Source organism: Sphaeramia orbicularis, chromosome 6 (genome assembly GCF_902148855.1).
Source record: "Sphaeramia orbicularis chromosome 6, fSphaOr1.1, whole genome shotgun sequence".
In the NCBI taxonomy this organism is placed as follows: domain Eukaryota; kingdom Metazoa; phylum Chordata; class Actinopteri; order Kurtiformes; family Apogonidae; genus Sphaeramia; species Sphaeramia orbicularis.
The window spans coordinates 357,829-367,020 of record NC_043962.1 but is presented as its reverse complement, the minus strand read 5'-3'; positions in this window follow the sequence as shown (position 1 = coordinate 367,020).

Here is a 9,192-nt window from a genome sequence, read left to right as displayed (position 1 = left end):
CATCTTTAAAGTCAGTGTTTCAAAGGTGTGTCAGTGATGTGACACCCACACATAATCATGAATGGTACATTCCATTTCTGCAATTAGATCCTCTCACATCTTACACACTTAACCTTTTAAGAGCTGAAAATCCCTTATAAAGTCCTTAAACCTACTCCATGTCACAAGGCATCAGTAGTTGTCGTTCAAATCCACCTGGTAAAAGAGGCGCAGGTGCAGGCGCTGCCATTTCAACACTATTAGCTGGACTCCACTCCAACAGGCACAGGGTTTCCATTTCCATTCTGTGATACTGGGACTGTATTCTAATGTCACTTTGCTGAGGTTTCAAGTGAGCCGTGGATTTACTCTGATTTGTATTTGTATTTATTTATTTATTTGCACATCACAAACAACAAGAAAAAAAGAAAATATCATGCAAGTAAGACTGTTGTGCAGGAGAGGATAGAAGCCACAAAGGCTGGTCTGAATACCCCCCAAAAAGAAATAACACATGCTGGACTCCACAGGGCTGCCCTTTGTCACCGGTTCTGTTCATAGTTTTTAATCATAGTCCATAGCAGACACACTGTGAATCTGAAACTGCAGCACTGTGGTTCTGTTTGTGTGTGGTTCTGTTTGTGTGTGGTTCTGTTTGTGTGTCAAATGTTCACTGTGGTCAGTTTCAGATGCTGCAGCTCTTTCATAATTCATAGTTTCAGTTCTTGTTTGTTCAGTATTAATTGTCCTCCTTGTAAATCACAGCTGGACTGACTGGACAGATCCTGACCAAGGAAAATCCAGTTCTCCACAATAATAGACATTATACAGACTAAATGTCCTCTAAAATTAATGTTTATTTGTAACGTAGTATAGCAAACTATCACAGGATCAAAAACACCACATTCATTTTAGTAAAATAAAAGTCTGTTTCAGCAGATACTTCTGATGTTAAAATGGAGTCAGGAGACAAAAAAGGTCAGAGACCACTGATGTAGATGTTCATGAAATAAGATGATTATTGACCGTAGACCACACAAGACCCCCCCCCCCCCCCCCCCCCAGACGGTTCAGTCCTGGTGTGTGGAAGCAGCAGCAGATGCAAATGTGCTGAAGCTGTACGGAACAGAAACACTATTAATCACTCAGTGCTCTGAAATGTAAATGTGGAGGAAAATTAACACATTTAGCAGCACATCCCCAGGTTATCACACACACACACACACACACACACACACACACACAGACCTAATTATTTACCCTGAGTTTAAGAAGCAGAATTAAAGTGGATTTTCTTCGAAAGTGTTTGCATAGACTGAGGTGTAAACCCAGAGCAGGAGCAGGAAGTGGAAGCTCTGTGGGTTTTCTGTGGTGGACTTCCTGCAGGTCTGTGTTTGACAGCAGGTCCTAAACTAGAATGAAAAATCCAAAACTATTGGAACCTGGAACCAGAACATGTTTAAAATGGAATAGATGCATATGCATGGACTGGGGTGCCGTAAGGGGGGGGGGGGTAAACATGACAAATTCATGGGGGGGGGTCCAGTGGATACTGGTTAGAAGTTGTGAAAACGTTGTTGAAGGTCTGCTGAAGAACAGGAATAGAAGCTGAACGTGGGCCGTTGAAAGCATGTGAAGTTTGACCTCAGCGTTAGTTCCATTAGTTGTGGACCACACCCCCACATATAGAAGTGCTGCCCCTACCCCACGTAAACCCCCCACCCTCACCCCCGCTCCCATAAATTGCTAGGATACTGACTTTTCTAAAGGCCCACACCGTTTGGCTGTCATGGGGCTCCTAACTGCCAGTGGCGCCCCCCAGTGCATGGATCAGATGGTGCAGACTGGACAGCTGCACTTCCACTCCACAGTTTTCCCAGATGTTCAGCTGCTCATAAACGGCACTGACCTTCAGATATGAACCAGGCCCTGTTCCATTCACCTCCAACTGCAAACACAGAACATGCAGAAAAATGTGCCCACTGGAAAAAGGACAGTTTCACCAGAACTCTCATTTTTCAATGAAAAGTTTGTGATTGATCCCACGAACGAGGAAATTCACCAGTTAATGACACAACAGAATAGAATAGAATAGAACAGAATAGAATAGAATAGAACAGAATAGAATAGAATAGAACAGAACAGAATAGAATAGAATAGAACAGAACAGAATAGAATAGAATAGAACAGAACAGAATAGAATAGAATAGCACAGAACAGAATAGAATAGAATAGAACAGAATAGAATAGAATAGAATAGAATAGAACAGAACAGAACAGAACAGAACAGAATAGAATAGAATAGAATAGAACAGAACAGAATAGAATAGAATAGAACAGAACAGAATAGAATAGAACAGAACAGAACAGAACAGAACAGAATAGAATAGAATAGAATAGAATAGAATAGAATAGAATAGAACAGAACAGAACAGAATAGAATAGAATAGCACAGAACAGAATAGAATAGCACAGAACAGAATAGAATAGAACAGAACAGAATAGAATAGAATAGAATAGAATAGAACAGAACAGAATAGAACAGAACAGAATAGAATAGAATAGCACAGAACAGAATAGAATAGAATAGAACAGAACAGAATAGAATAGAACAGAATAGAATAGAATAGAACAGAACAGAATAGAATAGCACAGAACAGAACAGAATAGAATAGAATAGAATAGAACAGAATAGAATAGAATAGAATAGAACAGAACAGAATAGAACAGAACAGAATAGAATAGAATAGAATAGCACAGAACAGAATAGAATAGAATAGAATAGAACAGAACAGAATAGAATAGAATAGAACAGAACAGAATAGAATAGAATAGAATAGAACAGAATAGAATAGAATAGAATAGAATAGAACAGAACAGAATAGAATAGCACAGAACAGAATAGAATAGAATAGAACAGAACAGAACAGAACAGAACAGAACAGAATAGAACAGAATAGAATAGAATAGAACAGAACAGAATAGAATAGAACAGAATAGAATAGAATAGAATAGAATAGAACAGAATAGAATAGAATAGAACAGAATAGAATAGGATAGAATAGAATAGAATAGAATAGAATAGAATAGAATAGGATAGAATAGAATAGAATAGAATAGAATAGAATAGAATAGAATAGAATAGAACAGAATAGAATAGATTAGGCTTTATTGTCATTTCACCAGTTGTACAATGAAACTGCTCTGTAAAAAGTGCAGAAAATGATCCAAAAAATACAAACCTTTCAGAGTACAGAGCTGGTGTGGTTGTTTTTGCGGCTCCTCCAGCCACAGCTGATCTGGGTCTTGGTTGCAGAGCTCCAGCTTCAGCACAGACGCACACACTTCCATCTCCAGCTCCTCCAGGGGGTATCAAGGTGTTCCCAGAACAGCCAGGGGATATAATCCCTGCAGTGTGTCCTGGGTCTGCCCCCGGGTGTCCATCTGGTTGGACATGTCCCAAACACCTCAGCAGGGACACGTCCAGGAGGCCTTTCAAACACCGCTGCACATCTGAAGGAAGCGGCAGTTTGGACCAGTACAGCTTCTACTCAGTGGACCATTTAGTTATGGAACATGACGCACGTCACCAACATCAAAATGGGTGGTGCTGTAGTGTACGAGAGGTGAAGAAGTATTTCAATGAAAATCAGGACACTTTCAGCGACTGTGAAGGGATGACGTTCAGATATCACCTGTGCATCCTCACAGTCTGGTACTTTTACAACAAACTGACGTTCTTCATCTTCATCTTATTATCCCTGTAGAGCACAGGTGTCAAACATGTGGCCCAGGGACCAAAACCAGCCCCCCAAAGGTTCCAGTCTGGCCCCCCAAAGGTTCCAGTCCGGCCCCCCGAAGGTTCCAGTCCGGCCCCCCAAAGGTTCCAGTCCGGCCCCCCAAAGGGTCCAGTCCGGCCCCCCAAAGGTTCCAGTCCGGCCCCCCAAAGGTTCCAGTCTGGCCCCCCGAAGGTTCCAGTCTGGCCCCCCAAAGGTTCCAGTCCGGCCCCCCAAAGGGTCCAGTCCGGCCCCCCAAAGGGTCCAGTCTGGCCCGCGGGGTGAATTTACAAAGCACAAAAATTACACGTAACATATGAACAATCAAGGATGTCAAAGTCGTTTTAGTTCAGGTTCCACATACAGACCAATGTGATCTCAGTTAAAAATAACAGCATAATAACCGATAAATAACGACTCCAAATTTTCTTAGTTTAATGTGAAAAACATCATATTACATTACATCTATAAATAAGTAAGGACAACTCCAAATTTTTCTCTTTGTTTTAGTGTAAAAACTTACTTTAAATAATGAAAATATTAACATTTACAAACTATCCTTAAACAACAAAAATGTGAAAAACCTGAAATTTTGAAAGTGAAATTTTAACATTCTTCCTGTTTTTAAATATTTTGTGCCTTTGTAGATCCAATCCATAATGTATATGCATGCATAAATGGTAAGTTGAGTTGTAATATTGTTAAAATTGCACTTATTTTTTAAAAGAAATTTCTTTTTTTTTCAGGTTATTCACATCAATTTTGTTTGGATAGTTTGCATATGTACATATTTTTTATCATTTAATTTGGATTGCTCTAAAACAAAGAGGAAAAATTTGGAGTTGTCCTTAATTTACAGGTTATAATGCTGTTGTTTTACTGGTCCGGCCCACTGGAGATCAGTTTGGGCTGAATGTGAAACTGAACTAAAATGAGTTTGACAGCCCTGCTGTAGAGCATTTTATCTATCCTTGAACAGACACAGCACCTAGCATTAGCATTAGCAAGTAGCATTATAAGCATTATCATATATGTAAATGATGGCATAAGTCAAAGTAGATCCAAAAAAGGACTTGTTTTTTTAATTTTATTTTGTATTTATTCATGTATTTTCTGAAATGAGGTGCCATGGGGTGGGACTTTGTCTTTCTTTTAAAAGTAATTTATTCCCATTTCTGGGTGGAACAACAACACTTGTAGCCAGGGTGTGATTTGTCAAAAAACCAGAGGGGGAATTTTTATTTATTTATTTATTTATTTTTTGGTCGGTGTGCAGGGGAATGGGGCGTAACTAACAAAACTAACACAGAATCAGAATCTCTTTATTGTTATTGTACAAGTACAATGAAGTTGAGGTAGAGCTCTTCAACTTGGTGCAGAAATTCCAAGGCACAACAAAAGACAATTGAAGGCACTCTGTTTACAATAGGAAGAATAAAAGATAGAGGTATAGCGAGGAATATTTGTAAAAAAGATATGTAAATGTAGTAGTGCAAAATATTTTGACAGCAGTGCAAATGGAATTGGAAAAGTGCAAATGACATGGGAATTTAAATACTGTTGAATAAATAGAGTGAAAGGATAAGATAATTTAGAAGGCTGTAACCATTAGACAGATTCTGCACATGTTCCAGGCTATGGTGAGGTTCATGTTACTGGAGTCAGACGAAAGTGAAACTTTACATACTTTCACCGTCCAACTCCTGGACTGTATTCCTCTATTATACAGCAGATCCTACACAAACTTCTCACACCTTCTAACCTGTATCCACTGGACACACAAATGCTGGGCCCCAGGAATTTGTCCCGTTTACCCCCCACCCCCACCCCCTTTACGGCGCCCCAGTGCATGGGGACGTTTGTGAATTCTGAGACTGTGACAGTTGGGTTCAGGTGAACGTTAGTGTCAGTGATGGAGGATATGGGTCAGGTCTGTCCAACCCCTGTCAGTTCAGTTCCACATTCAGCTCAATCTGATCTGCAGTGGGCCCAACCAGTCCAATAAGAACAGAATAATACAGAAATAATGTCAACTCCAAACTTTTCTCTGTTTGAGAGCGAAAAAAATAAATTTACACTATGGAAAGGTTTCCATCTACAAACTCTCCTTTCAAACAATGTGAATAACATGAACAAACTGAACAAATCAGTGTCATTTGAACACTGTTCTGCCTCAGTTTATCATTTCCACATGTTCATTAGAACTGACAGATCATACTGGATCTACAAACACAAAATATTTAATAACAGACAGAATATTGTTAAAATTGTACTGACTTCTCCGAAGACATTTCAGGTTGTTCATATTTGTTCAGGTTATTCACATTTTATTGCAAAAGTTCTACTTTGTTTTAGTGTAAATACATGAAAATATTTACATTTACAAAGAGAAACACTTGGAGTTGTCATTATTTCTAGGTCATTCTGACAGTATTGGACTGGTCCTGCCCACTGCACATTGAACTGGTCTGAATGTGGAACCTGAACTAAAAGGACTGTTCATATCTTCAGTGTAATTTTTGCATTTCACAAATTTATCCCAGGGCCAGACTGGACCCTTTGGTGGGCTGGATTTGGCCCCTGGGACGCATGTTTGACACCTGTGATATAGGTGGAAAAAAACTGAGAATAGGATGGTACCCCCCCCCAAGGATGAAATTGAGCAGAAGTAGGGATGTAAAAACCAAAGGGGCGGGATCCTGCCCATCCCCCCAACAAATCACACCCTGCTTGTAGTATAGCAGCTTCTTTTTCACCCAGTCAGCTAACATTAGCTACAAGCTAACAGTGGATTGTCCTTTTAGTCAGGCTCAAGGGAAATAAATAAAATTAAGTTATTTAAAAAATGGATTAAAGAAAACAGTTAAGGCGGTTGCTCTGGTTTATTTAATTACCAATACTCATATATGTTAATATTACATAGGCACACGTATCTACTATTATTACTACTTTTTTATCTTGTCTTTAGTAAATCTACTGCTGTATTATTTATTTGTGCGATAGTCCAAGTATTCACAGAACACTCTGCCTGGTGTATATTTTATGCACTGTGTGAGAATGAAGTTGAATTGGATTAGTGTAGCAGATATAGCTAACTTTCTATTTCATTAGCCCCAGAAATTACACACTCAAGGAAAAAAAAAAGTGTATTTATTTAATATGAAATAACCTGAACGCTGTTTGTTTTGAAATATGACATAATGCTGTGATTAAATACTGGTAATGCCTGTGAATCCACACATCGGATCATTTAAAGTGGAATATTGAAGTTTTTTTTGCTTCCTTTTACACAATTAATCAAAAGAAAATCTTCAGACATTACAGTTGTACAAGTACAAACTCCAAACACAAACTTGTTTGAAGGCTTGTTTGTGATGCAGAGTCCCAGGAGACGCTGCTGGTTCACACAGCCAGCTCCAGCCCAGTGTGTGCGCAGGTTCTCCTGGGTCTGCACGGAGCTGTGCGCTCACAAAACCCATATTCTGTGTGTGTGTGTGTGTGTGTGTGTGTGTGTCATCTCCCCTGTGTGTTGTGCGTCTGGGGAGTGTGCTGCTAACAGTGATAAGTTGCAGCTGCAGCTTCAGGTGCTGAAGTCAATAAAAGCTCATTAACTCAACAGGAGGGTCAGTGGCTCCGTCCACCACAATATACCTCCCACTTTGTCTTCTTCACAGGAGAGCGCCGCATGTGCTTCAGGGGGCGTTTTGTTTTTTTTTTCTTTGCATTTGTGTGCATGTGCTGCTCAATCAATGGGGCAACATGTTTCATTCCTTTGACATTAGATGGAGAACGATGAGGAGTGGAAGGAAACGGCACATCAACAATAACGCTGACTGATGACACAGTCTCACAAATTATTTAGAACAGGCCCATTTTTAAACTTGCTTGATTAAATTACTGCCAAACAATATCAAATACATATTAATATTTGGATTTATTCTCCCACGTTGGATGTTCCAAGTGATTTTATTCAGTATTGTGCAGCGTTTAAAGCAGACATTTGGAGTTAATGTTGGATATAATGGCCTCATTCCACAAGGTTCGTCAGTTGCAAAATCTTAAATGAAGTGGTTTCAGATTCCTTGAAGCAGCTGTGATGTACTTTTATCCACACTGAAATATATTTTACTTTAGATATTGAAGTTTTAGGATGAATTAAGTATTAAGTAGTTATTGTTTTAACATCAACATATGAAGACAACAGAATATCAGAATGCTTGATGTGAAAAGTTAAAACTATAGAAAGTGAAGGGTTAAATCCTTCACATGCAGCTATTTCATGTCCAGACCTATTTTTGGTTTTGTAGGGAAAAAAAAAAAATCTTTTTTTTAGATCAGTGACAAAATCATCTTCAATTCCAGTGAAGCCATGCTTAAGCAAAGGGTTAAATACTTTCACAATTTTCCATCGGTTTAGCTCATTTGATTAATTAGTGATAAAAAAAAAAAACATGTTTTTTGAGAAAACTGAAATTCCCTACATGACCGGCACCATCTGATATTCAAATGCTTCAAAAAGCAATTCACACCAATTTCTCAGACAAAACGATTTTTATAATGATAAAAGGATGTATAAAAGGTCATAAAACTATACTGAAAATAGAAATATATGATTGAGATTTCAAATTATAGTCATGATAAATTCTGTTCTTATTCATTCTGAGAGAACTTTCAGAGGGACTGAATTTAGTTCTTAGAAAAAGTTCTGTAATTTTCTTGAAATTATTTTTTTGGAAAAAAAATTAATGGATTTAAAAACTTAAGATGTTCTACTATTGAACTACAAAAAGTTTGAAATCATTATCTCAATTCTAATTTTTTAATTCAAAGTCAACAGGCGCATGACTCGACCCATAGGATTCTTCTGTTTAATCAGTTTGACTTCAACAATGTTAATAGTGAGTTCTTTGGGACCAGAGTTTCTGTCGTACTCTGTTGTAGTTTCAGTTTGTTTTCAGTAGGTTCAGCTTGTTCAGATAGGAACCATCTGTGTGCACCAATGTAGGCTTGTGAGTGGATCACATCCAAGTCTACAGGACAGGTCAACTCACTGATAGGTTTAGTTATCAAGGGGTTATTTACATATTCAACAAATAAACAAAGCGCCTGACCTAAAAACTTGGTCAACAATTTTGTGTAAATCATTTTCTGGAGGCAGTTATCCCTGGGGTCAGATTGACTCCGCGGGTAAAATGTGTTAGTGATATTTGAGGATAACAGGAGGGTTTTAAGTATAGGAAAATACCTGATTTTCAATGAAAATGCAAAATACAGAGGATAATATTACAATAAATGACTTAATAAAGGTAAAATGTAACAGTAAATAAATGTGAGTAAATGTGCAGTGTCATAAATGTGGTTAAAAACCATATAAATATTGATACAACTTTGATAAATACTCATTTCACAATGGGAATAAATATTGATGAATATTATT